The 12,657-nt window shown below is 49.5% G+C and overlaps 1 protein-coding gene across 8 annotated transcripts in view; it reads right to left on the minus strand.

Moving 5' to 3' along the window:
- Window positions 1-12,657, minus strand: part of EPB41L1 (erythrocyte membrane protein band 4.1 like 1) — a 139,818-nt gene that overhangs the window by 117,291 nt on the left and 9,870 nt on the right. For 7 of the 8 annotated variants that reach the window (XM_025398575.1, XM_025398574.1, XM_025398572.1 and 4 more), the window contains exon 2: window positions 1,693-1,747. The gene's annotated coding sequence lies outside the window, so the exon portion shown is untranslated. Of the gene's footprint in view, window positions 1-408; window positions 517-1,692; window positions 1,748-12,657 lie in introns of all 8 variants that reach the window. The other variant, XM_025398570.1, reaches the window with a different exon arrangement.

Genomic DNA, 12,657 nt, shown 5'->3' on the forward strand with positions numbered 1-12,657 from the left:
CTATTCTAATTGACACTTAGAAAAGCATTGAGAAGTAGCTAGGGCTGATGTGTTCATCTGAGTTCTATGGAAGGAGAAACGAGGGCTCAGAAAGGGGAAGTCATGAGACCATTACTGTAGAGCAAGAATTTGAATGTGGGGCTCTAGACACACAGGCCAAATAGCTCCGACTGCACCCAGCTGCCTGTGAAAGTCTATTATCTCTCACATTTCCTGTCTCCTTCAGTAAACTGATGGTGGTTAATACCTAGAGTCTCATCTTTCTTGGCTCTGACTCCTACAGAATTGTCTGCCTCTGAGCTTCGCTCCTTGAAAGGCTTCAGGAAGCTTGAGGAATGTGTGGAATAAATGCATGAGCTGATCTCAACCTCCCCTTAACGGAGCCCCACCTTCCCTATGCGCATATACCTTGAGCTCCGCATCTCCCCACAAGTTTGCCCAAATGTCAGGGAAAGGCTGGGTAGGCTCCCTCCCGGGAACTCCTAATCCACCTCCTCTGTCCTGGCTGTGCTGTGGCTGCGGACAGAGGATTCCTTGTTCCCGGTGCTTCCTGCGCAGAGATCTCCATGGGGCCCCTGTAGGAAGGAGCCAAATCGCTCCTTTTAACTGAGCTAAAGCCACCCCCTATCCCCACCACCCCCAGGAGCAACATGCTCCCAGCTCTGCCCGCCATTCATTCTACCTGTCCCAGCCTGGCTTGGCCACACTTCATTCCCCATAGTTCCTGCTCCCTACAGGTGCACACACATGTGTACACACACACACACACACACACACAAATGGAAAATTTCCCTAGGGGTACAAAGATACTTCACATCGAACCAAAATTAAAAACCAGAGGACTCCAGAATGGAAACATCACAGCCCTGGCAGTTGTGCCTTACTAGTAACATCACAGTGACATTTGCATGTTACTTCGAAATTTCCCAATCAATGTAACTCCATTGGCTGAGTTCCCTCTCTACTCCCTCGCCCTGCCAGAGTCACAGCACCTCCAAGCTGGGAAGAAGCTTTGACACGCCCCAGGTCAGTGGTTTCCAGAGTGTCTTCCATAAAGCCAAGAAAAGGTCAGTTGCATTGTCTGGGGGCTTCTGGGGTTGAGGAATTGGCCAGCCCCATGCCAACTCCAACACACACTGCAACCCCTTTAGTTGTTTTGTACATTGAGATTCTTTGGGGTGCAATGGAAAAGGAGAGTTCCCTCTGGAAAGTTTGAAAACAAATCATTTAGTCTGACCCTACTTTCCCCTATCCCCTGATGTTGACGCAACCCTGAGGCCAATAGAAAGGAAAGTCATATAGTAGTCAATGGGCAGGGCCAGGATGAAAACACTCTCTTCTGAATCTAGTCTATGACCTAGGAGTGGTGAAGCAAAGGCAGGCAAGGGCCATGGGGCCAGCTTCCAGGCCCAGCACTGTCCTTCACCAGCCATGGTGGCATGGATGAGCAATAGAGGCAAAGCCTGTTGTTGAATACAGAGCTTGATGAATATGCATTTCAGCCCCTACCCCAAAACAAGCCAAAACCAGGGAGGGCCCCCAGCACTGCCCCTGTTTTCAATGCCACCAGAAACAAAGCCTCACACTTCCCCAGCAGTCAAATATGTCAAAATTGAGAGCCCAAGGGCCTAGAAGACCTCTTTGTCCAACCTCAGCAGGAGAATAATAAGGCTGTGCCTCTAGAACACTCACCCCTCCTCTGTCCACACCAGCTGCCCAGGGGCAAGAACTTCTGTCAGTCAGGCACCTAGAGAGAGGAAACAGCATTAGCTCCTCAGAACAGGAGTTCATGAGCCCAGCATGTGCTGGAAATTGAGAGGCTGGCATTTGACTGTCTGAGGCACCTTAGGGAAGTTGCTGAACCTGTTAAACAAAAAGGCCTTGTGACAAGGCGGAAAGCAAAATAGAAAGTAACAAATATGCACCTGAAGCGGCGGCAGGGGCCAGGCAGTGAAGGACTTTGGAGGCCAAGGTGAAGATTCGCTCTTTATTGTAAGAGCAAAGAGAAACCACTGGCTTGCAGGGTAGAGGCTGGATGGAAGAGGGGCAGGGGAAGCTGTAGGAACACCAGTTAGGAGGTTGTTGTGATTATCCAGGGGAGATATGACAAGGGCCTAGGCTAGGGTGGTTGCAGAAGAGATAGAAAGAGGTGGACGGACTCAAGAGGTATTTAAGACGTGGTATCCCCAGAACTTGCTGGTGGACTAGACGTACGGGGAGGAAGGAAAGTGGGGGCCCCAATCTCCACGTTCCTCCTCAGGTGCCATGGTTATACCCCCTGCTGTCCACTTGGCCTTTCCTTGCCTTAGTCTCCCCGTCTGTGAAATAAATATGGTTGGAATCAGTGATCCCTCGGGGTCTTTCCTTTTCTTTTTTTTTTTTTTTTTGAGACAGAGTCTCGCTCTGTCACCCAGGCTGGAGTGCAATGGCGCGATCTTGGCTCACTGCAACCTCCGTACACCAGGTTCAAACAACTCTCCTGTCTCAGCCTTCCAAGTAGCTGGGATTACAGGCATGTGCCACCATGCCCGGCTAATTTTTTGTATTTTTAGTAGAGACAAGGTTTCACCATGTTGGTCAAGCTGGTTTCAAACTCCTGACCTCAAGTGATCCACCCACCTTGGCCTCCCAAAGTGCTAGGATTACAGGCATGAGCTACCATGCCCGGCCTCCCTCGGGGTCTTTTTAGCATTCACACCCTGTTCTGGTGTAATTCACTCAGAGTATGTAAGTACATTTTCAATCCTCTTTGAGCTCCAACCACAGGTCAGGCTTAGTATGCAATGGAGCAGGAGACTTGGAGGGAGAAGCTACAGGCACCCTGGACTCACACACTCAGAACAGTCAGTCTCCAGGTGGGATGAGGTGTTCCTACTTCATGTAGAATACGAAAATCAGGTGAACAGGAAGAACGTACAGTGGTTTATGAGCTTAGGCTCTGGAGTCACTCAGACCTGGTTTGAATTCTGGTTCTAACACTTAACTAGCTATGTGGCCCAGGGCAAGTCATTTTACTTCCTCATTTGGAAAATAGGAGTAATAGTGTCTGCTTCCAGGGCTAATAGGGGGGACTAAATGAGATGACACCTGTGAACAGCTCAGCAAGGTACCTTATCACAACTGTCCAAGAGGTAGCAGCGCCATTCAAAGATGGGGAAACTGAGACCTAGAAGGATGAAATGACTCACTGAAGATGAGGCAGTGAATAAGTGGCAGAGCTGAGACCCCTACACTGGTGGCTGGGGTCTGGAACTCAGCTAAACCACTAGGTTGTACATATACCATTCCTGTTCCTGCTTTTCAGACGAGGAAGTTGAGGTCAAAAAAGAACAAGTGACTTGCCCAAGGTCACAGAGAGAATCAGAGATAGAAGAAGGATTTGAACTCAGGCCTCCTTGATGTAAAAGCTCATGGTCTTTCTGGGGATACCCAGAAAGTAGGTATGTGTGGATAGGCTTCAAATTTCAGGGCCCTTTAAACCTGGAATAGGGACAAATGCAAGTTGAGGCCAATGGGGTGTGTGTGTGTGTGTGTGTAACGCAAACTGAGGCCAATAGGATGTAAGAGTGTGTGTGTGTAACAAATGCAAACTGGGGCCAATGGGTGTGAGTGTGTGTGTGTGCATGCGTGTGCAGCTACCTTGAGAGGAAACCAGGAGGAGCTGATGAAACAAAAGCCTCTTTCTCAGAAGCCTTCTCTGGGGACTGGGCAGGAGAGAAGGGCGCTGACAAGCAGGGCCGTCCATCTTGCTGGGGCTGAGCTGAAGGTTGTATCTAAGCAAACAGAATCAGTTCCAGCTTGGCCACCAACTTGCTATGTGATCAGCAGTTCTCTCTCTCTCTCTCTCTCTCTCTCTCTCTCTCACTCTGTCTTTCTCATCTCTGTTTCTTCGACTTCCGAATGAGACTGTTGTACTAAACAATGTCAAGATCCTTTCCAGTTACAGAAGACTAATAATAACCATTCCTTACAAGCTCTGGATTTCTGGTCAGGCGCTGCTCCTACAACCTCGAATGGTGGCATCAGCTGACACCAATACCACCATGACAGGGGCAGGATGTCCTGCATTCAGGTTCCGGCTGTGTAGCCAGGTCACTTTCCCTTCACAGGCCTCAGTTTCCTCAATCTGTAAAATGGGAATTTGTCTTTGCCTGATTACTTGCAGAAAGGAATATCCAAGGAGCTACCCGAAAACCAAGCAATCTCTTGAGGTATCATACAAAGGTATGAGATGAGGTATCATACAAATCCCCATCCCAACTCCCACCCTCAAGCTATTTTAACTTCTTCCCCTCTGGCCAGTGTCCCTTGAGACACATGGAATAACTGAATATGAGCTGCTGGATGCAACAGTACTGTCGTGGCAACAGCCCCCACACTAATAGTAGTAGCAACCACCAAACAGCAAATATTTGATTGCTTGGGCATGCCAGGCACTGTGCTAAATACTCACTCACATTATTTCTCAGGCCATCCCCTCAACCACCATTAGTCTCAGTTTGCAGATGAAAGGCTCAGGTTCAGCAAAGAGAAGTGCCCAAGGTCACACACACAGCAAGTGAAGGGCATGGACAGGATGAGGACCCAGACCAAGGTTTTTCATTTGCCATCAGAAGCCCTGATCTCATCCTCAAGGCTATGGGGCTGTCCAAGGTAACATTCCACCAAGGGGCAAGGCCCGGGCTGGGGTGAGGTGGGGAATATCCATCCTTCATTGACCTCCCAACCTTCCCCAAATAACTAGTCTTTATGTAGTCTTCTATTATTAATCGAATGTGTCCAGCTCAACTCTGTCTACAATGGTGTTGTCAAATAGAAATATAATGCAAGCCATGTATGTAATTTAAAAGTTTATAGTAGCTACATTTTATTTTATTTTATTTTATTTTTTGAGTCAGAGTCTCGCTCTGTCACCCAGGCTGGAGTGCAGACGCACGATCTTGGCTCACTGCAGCCTCCGCCCTCCGCATTCAAGCAATTCTCATGCCTCAGCTTCACAAATAGCTGGGGTTACAAGCATGCACCTCCATGCTTGGCTAATTTTTGTAATTTCAGTAGAGATAGGGTTTCTCCATGTTGCCCATGCTGGTCTCGAACTCCTGGTCTCAAGCGATCCACCTGCCTCGGCCTCCCAAAGTGCTAGGTTTACAGGTGTGAGCCATCGTGCCTCCACCTTCCGGGTTCGAGTGATTCTCCTGCCTCAGTCTCCCAAGTAGCTACATTTTAAAAAGTGCAAAGGAATGAGGGAAATTAATTTTCATAATATATTCATTTAACCCAATATATCTATCTCAACATGTAATCAATGTAAAAAATACTACAGGCCTGGCTCGGTGGTTCAAGCCTGTAATCCCCACACTTCGGGAGGCTGAGGCGGAAGGATCTCTTGAGACCAGGAGTTCAAGACCAGCCTGGCCAACATAGCAAGACCTTGTCTCTACAAAAAATAAAAAAATTTAGTTGGGTGAGGTGACACATGCCTATAGTCCCAGCTACTAGCTGAAGTGGGAGGATCCCTTAAGTCCAGGAGTTCAGGGATTGCAGTGAGCTACGATCGTGCCACTCACTTCAGCCTGTGCAACAGAGTGAGAATCTGTCTCTAAAAAAAAAATTAAAACTAAAATGAAAAAGACTACAGAGATATTTTACTTTTTAATACATCCTCTTCTAAATCCAATGTGTATTTTATACTTACAATACATCTTGATTCAGGTGCTAAATATTCATAAGATATTTAGATTCTCCTTGCCTTTACAATTTTTTTTTTTTTTTTGAGACGGAGTCTCGCTCTGTCACCCAGGCTGGAGTGCAGTGGCTGGATCTCAGCTCGCTGCATGCTCCGCCTCCCGGGTTTACGCCATTCTCCTGCCTCAGCCTCCTGAGTAGCTGGGTCTACAGGCGCCCGCCACCTCGCCTGGCTAGTTTTTTGTATTTTTTAGTAGAGACGGGGTTTCACCGTGTTAGCCAGGATGGTCTCGATCTCCTGACCTCGTGATCCGCCCGTCTCGGCCTCCCAAAGTGCTGGGATTACAGGCTTAAGCCTTTACAATTTATTTTATTTTATTTTATTTTATTTTATTTTATTTTATTTTTGAGATGGAGTCTCACTCTGTCACCCAGGCTAGAGTGCAGTGGTACGATCTCAGCTCACTGCAATCTTCGCCTCCCGGGTTCCAGCGATTCTCCTGCCTCAGCCTCCTGAGTAGCTGGAATTACAGGTGTGCACCACCACACCCGGCTAATTTTTGTATTTTTAGTAGAGATGAGGTTTCACCATGTTGGCCAGGCTGGTCTCGAACTCCTGACCTCAAGTGATCTGCCCACCTTGGCCTCCCAAAGGGCTGGGATTACAGGCGTGAGCCACCGCGCCCAGCCACCTTTATGATTTAAAAAAAAAAAAAAAAGGCGTCAGGTGCGGTGGCTCATACCTGTAATCCCAGCACTTTGGGAGGCCAAGGCGGGTAGATCACGAGGTCAGGAGATCGAGACCATCCTGGCTAACATGGTGAAACTTCATCTCTACTAAAAATAAAAAAAAATTAGCCGGGCGTGGTGACGGGCGCCTGTAGTCCCAGCTACTCAGGAGGCTGAGGCAGGAGAATGGCATGAACCCGTGAGACGGAGCTTGCAGTAAGCTGAGATCGTGCCATTGCACTCCAGCCTAGACAACGGAGCAAGACTCCGTCTCGGGGGGGCAAAAAAAAAAGGTATATTCACAAATCTAGGTTTCCAAACATGTATAGTTTGTCAATAAATAAATGGAGCATTCTTTTAAAATGTTAAATTAGCTAAAATCAAATAAAATTAAATATTAAATGAAATTTAAAATTCGGCTGGGCGTGGTGGCTCATGCCTGTAATCCTTTGGGATTACTTTGCCCTAGCTCAGGAGTTTGAGACCAGCCCAGAAAACATGGTGGAACCCCGTCTCTACTAAAAATACAAAAAATTAGCCAGGCATGGTGGGGCATGCCTGTAGTCCCAACTACTCTGGAGGCTGAGGCAGGAGAATCACTTCAGCCTGGGAGATGGACGTTGCAATGAGCCAAGATTGTGCCACTGCACTCCAGCCTGGGCGATAGAGTTCAAAAAGTTCAGTTCCTCGGTGGTCCTAGCCACATTGTACATGTCCACTAGTCACATGTGACTAAGGCTGCTGTATGGGGCAGCTGCAGCTCTGCAGTCAAGTCCTTGAGGGCCTGGGCTGATGGCCTCCTTGGCCCTAGCCCAGAGCTAAGCCTCGGAGGTAAAGTTGACATACCTCTGTGAGCTTACCTCTGAATAGAATGGCATCTACTCATTTAACAAAACCTTACTGAACCTAATATTAATATTTATCTCTGGTGCCTACACAGTGATGGTGACAATGGGATCTGAGTACCCAGTATCCTTCACTGACTCCTCAAAACCCCCCAAATAGGAACTCCTGTAGTGTTCAGAGGATGAGGCTGTGGCTCACAGAGGTAAGTCACCTGCACAAAGTCACCCAGCTTTGACTAGGCCCGCTGACTCGGAAACCTGAGCTCTGTCCCTAAACTTTGGCAGGGGCCTACCCTGAGGCTCAGTCTTCTAGAAGAAGGAATAAGCCTTTGCCACTATTCTCAGGGTGCCCATATCTCCCAGTCTGTTGGCAGAGAATGGCCCAGAATAAGAAACTCAGTGAAGAGGACAAAAGGGAAGGAGAGCAGGACAATGGCATAGCATGGGCTGCACTGGCAGTGGTCCTGTGTGTAGGGCTTAGGCCACTGTGACACCATCCTTAGCTCCCCCACCCACACCCAGCAGAAGGCAAAGCCAGCAAGGTCCACTGGCTGCCTGGCCTCTGGGCAGGTCTCCAGGGCTAGACACCCTGCCCTCCCCCACACCTCCCCTAAGAGCACTCACCCAGAGGCCCTTGGACTAAGGCCAGAGCCAGTGCTCACCTCCCAGGGACACCTTAGCTGGAGGCAGGGGAAAGGGCCAGATGGCAGCCTGCCCCCTGGGGAGGAGGGGAGGAGAGGGCCCTGGAAGCAGATTCCAGAGTAGGGAAAAGGTGGCAGGTACCAGCCAGAAAAACCTGGGTGACTCCACCCCTCCCCTAGGGTGCAGCCCCACTCCCACCAGCCCAGCAGAGTGAAACTCTCACCAGCTATTAGGTTTAACAATTAACTCTGACTGGTTTTCATTTAGGCAGGAGGTAGTTCCAACAAGAACCATCTGGGGCTAGGGCATTTGCAAGGGGATAGAAGCTGAGAAGAGGGAGTGACTCATGTAAAGGGAGAGAGAAGTGGCCAGTGGCCCCCTCCCCTCCTCCTTCCCATCCTTCCCTGGCAATGTGGGATAGCCCTCTGTGCCAAGGAGTGATGGCATAAGTTCCATGAAATCAAGGGCAGTGCCTGGCACATAGTGGTGCTCAATAAATATTTTTCATCAACAAATTAAGCGGGGTGGGTAAAGTAGAAGAAAACAGTCCTGCTCGATGGGCAGATTGATGGAGGGGAAGTGAAAGGAAGTGAAAGATGACTTGCCCTGGGCTGAGTACTTCCTTCACCCCTTTGACCCCAGGATCTCACAAAAACTGGAATGGTTGCCACCCAGGGCATGCCAGAGACATGGCTTTGAAGTCCTCCAGCCCTGGATGCCACTCCTGACTCCATTCTTCCTAGCTCTGACCTTGGGAGTCCTGGTTTCTTCCCTTGCAATGGAGGTGATACCTCTACAGTCCAGGGCTGTACAGAGCCAGGCCCACAGACGCTAGGGTGCCTCTTCTGTTCTCATCTAGTCATATCTCTTGCTGCTTGGCAACAGCCTCCTCTTCTCAAGCCACCCCCTGATTTCCCCCACATCCCAATATTCCCCTGGCTCCCACCTATGTGGCCCTTTCTCCTTTTCCGGAAGGAAAGCCTGGAATGATGACGGCTCTGGCCCACTCACATCCCACTCACCTGGGATCACGCACACACCCTAGCAACAGACTGCTCCCAGCTTGACGTTTGCTTGTCACGTACATCTTTCATGGGTTCTCCGGCCCCCTCCTCACCCTAACACAGGCCTAGGTCCACAGTCCATCCAGAGTACGCAGGGCCAGTTCACTAGGTGTTCTTGGGTGCCATCTCCTCCTCCCAGGCCTCTGCTTCCCACCTGCATGGTGTGGCATGAGGGAGGTGGATTCAGAGATCACTTCTGCTAGTGGGCTCTGACATATAGAGATTCTGACATTTCTGGAGTCATTTTGTACTTTAACTTCAGACATCAATGTTCAAATCCCAATCTTGGCCAGATAAACAGGCAGCCCTGCAGAAGCCCGGAACTGAAGCCCACCTCACCATTCTTAGCACAAGCCTGGGCAGAGGGACAATGTCCCCCCACCTCCCTGGTCCCCACTTCCTCTGCCATAAAGCCTCACTCTTCTACGCTACCTTCCCGCAGTCTCTCTCTCACTCTCAATGGCGGCACCATGAGTCATCACTCCCCCAAATTCTTCTTGGCAAAACAAAGCTTGAAGCTCCTGCTCCATCCGGGGTGCCGACCCTATGCCCCTTCTGCACGGAGATTCTAACTCTGCTTCTGCTCTGCTGTTTCCCACATCCTTCCTAAAACTCTCCAAATATGCACCCCACTTCCCCATTCTCCACAGGGAATATGGGCCTCCTCCCAGACTGTCATTGCCCTTCCTGCTTCATGCCCTTCTGGCTCAAATGTCACCTCTAGCCTGGCATCTACACTAATGACTCACCCCTCAACTCACTCAGCCACATCTCTGCCAGACACTGACTTCTTGTACTAGAGTCTTACTGCCTCATTTGACCTTAAGACCCTGGAGACCAAGGAACTCCTGTCATTATTATTATTATTTTTTATCTCTCACCTTGGCCCCCGCAGCACAATGCTCAGAACGTAGTAGATGTTTGTTGAAACAATGGTAATAACTATTAACCAAAAAATAATAAATCATAATCATTTATTAGCTTTTTGTTCTTTGCCATGCTTTTATCAGCATTTTACACAAAGCACTTCAGTTAATTCTCCCAAGCCCCCAATAGACTTGTCATCCCTACCTCTTTGTTTTAAACTGAGAAAATTAAGGCTCAGAGAGGGGAAATGATCTACTTAAGGTTACACAGCCCAGAAATGGCAGAATCAAGATTGGAATTTAAGTTCTTACTCATTGCCCTACTTGGCCTCCCTTCAATCCACAAATAGAGGGAGGGGCCATGTGAGAAACCATGGCCTGCCAGTGACATGGGCCATAGGGGCTGTAGAGAGGCCAGCTCAGCCCAGAGCTGGATGCAGATTCTGCAAACTTAGTAAGCCTCAATTAAGCACTTGTTCTGTGCACAGCCCCATGCTAGGTGCTGGGAAGCAAAGAATAAGACATAAGACATCCCAGTGCTCACAACCTGGTGGAAGAAAACAGCCACCTCCCTGGATAAAGCTAAGACCAAACAGAACTCATCCCCCAGAGGGGAACAGATAAGGTACTAAGGGAGTGCAGAGGAGTTAAAGACAAATTTCATCTTGGGGTGAGGGGGAGGGCTTACAAGGTTTTGTAGGACATAGGCTGGCATCTGAGCTGAGCCTTGAAAAGGCAGACAGGATTTCAACAGTGATTGGGGAATGATGGGGGTGGCATTCTTGGCAGGGAGGAACAGAGGGAGCTGGGGCAAAGACATAGGAAGCACTGGGCATGTCCCAGGAGCCTCAGAAAATTAGTTCTCGCAGCCCTCCCCTTGGCACTGACCCATATGTCCAGCTCTGAACAGAGGCCACCTTCAGCTTCCCCAGATTCATGGGCACCTTGCTCACTTATGGTGAGTGGGGATGGAAAAGGAGAAAGGGCTTGAGCATTTGGGCATGTGGTCCGACAGAAGGGATTCAAGGGGCCAGAATGCAGGCTATGTCCAGAATCTCTGAAGGTGGAAGATGCTTAAGAGGAAGGTCCCCCCAGTGGTGGGTGAAGCCAGGAAGGAGCAAGGAAAAGGACAGAGAACTTGGACTGGGCAGCAGGAGACCTGACTTTCAGAACCACAGATCAAAGCTGCATGAAACTTTGGGATTATCCTGTCCAACCCCCATTTTACAGCTGGGAAAACTGAGGCCCAGACAGAGGGACAGGTCTACAGTCTCTGACCACCTTCACAGCAAAGCCAACAATGTGCTGAGAGGCATGAGAGACCAGCCCTCTCCACCCAGCTCTGCCATTGGCTCCCTGGTGACCTTTCTCTAGACATTAGGCTCCAACTCCATAAAACAACCCTGAAGCCAGCAGTTCTAAAGTTTTATGGGTTGTGACTCCAAGACAGATGGTACCTGTGGATCCTCTCCTGGGGACAATGCACACTCTTAACATTGTGCATGCCATTTCAGAAGTTCATGAACATCTGAGACCAGCCTTCTACAAGGGCAATCTGAGAACCATCTGTGTCCCAATCATCTCCATGGGGAGTCTGTTACAGCAGGCTGCTTCCGGGGCCCCACCTCAGATCTGACCACCCCACAACCCGCCAGCATATGGAGCAGCTGGGTTTGAATCTCTTGGGTGAGTCCTGGAAAAAGAGTGTTGGGGTTTTTTTGTTGTTGTTTTGTTTTGTTTTGTTTTGTTTTGTTTTGAGACAGTCTCACTCTGTCACCCAGGCTGGAGTGTAATGGCATGATCTCAGTTTACTGCAACCTCCGCCTCCCAGGTTCAAGCAATTCTCCTGCTTCATCCTCCCTAGTAGCTGGAATTATAGGTACATGCCGCCATGCCCAGCTAATTTTTGTATTTTTAGTAGAGATGGGGTTTCACCATGTCAGGCTGGTCTCAAATCCCTGACCTCAGGTGATCCACCTGCCTCAGCCTCCCAAAGTGCTGGGATTACAGGCATGAGCCATGGCACCCGGGTTTTGTTTTGTTTTTTAGCATGCTCACCTTTGCTGCTCTTAGGGGGAACAAAGTTTGAGAAGCCCAGCCTTAGGGAACCCTAGAAGGGAGGCGGACGGGGTGGGGTGCTAAGCCACTCCACCTTTTAGCTGTTTCACAAATTGAACTTCTGCTTCCTTGTCTATGAAGAGTGGCTCTGCGGATAGAAGCTTCAAAGCCACCACTCCTTCACCAAGGTCCCTTCTGACTGAGCCACCTGCTCAGGCAGGCAGGTGGCTGGGCTGGGCCAGGCTGACCAACATAATGGTCTCAGTTGGGGTGGGTGGAGGCTGAGCAAGCTGACTGCAGCTGCCTAGATTCCTGAGTGACACTCTGAGACCAGCAGCCCTGCCTGGGAGGGAGTCTGGACTCCTGGGCTGCACTTGGGGTGAGAGCAGGTTTCCTATTCCTCCCTCTCTCCAGGCCGCCTCCCTCTGGCCCTCAGGCCAGCTACTTCTTTCTCTCTTCTGGTGGATGTATACCTCTGAACCTGGGTCTCCTGGTTCCAGTCTCTATCTCCCTCCCCACTTCTTCCAGAGTTCCACCCGTCACTGAGCCTGCAGCATATCCAAGCTCCCAAGCACCCTTCTGAGGAGACAAAAGTAATGCTCTTTGCAGATGATATGCTTCTTTAAGTGGAAGACTTGATTCAATGAAAAATTGAGGTGGCCAGTGACAAAACAATAACTAGGAAAAAAGGCAAGTACCTTCAGATGGGCCCTGTCACCACCCCTGGCACTGATGCAGTGTCTCTCCTACAGGTGGGCAGCTGCCTAG

Source organism: Theropithecus gelada, chromosome 10 (genome assembly GCF_003255815.1).
Source record: "Theropithecus gelada isolate Dixy chromosome 10, Tgel_1.0, whole genome shotgun sequence".
Taxonomy (NCBI): domain Eukaryota; kingdom Metazoa; phylum Chordata; class Mammalia; order Primates; family Cercopithecidae; genus Theropithecus; species Theropithecus gelada.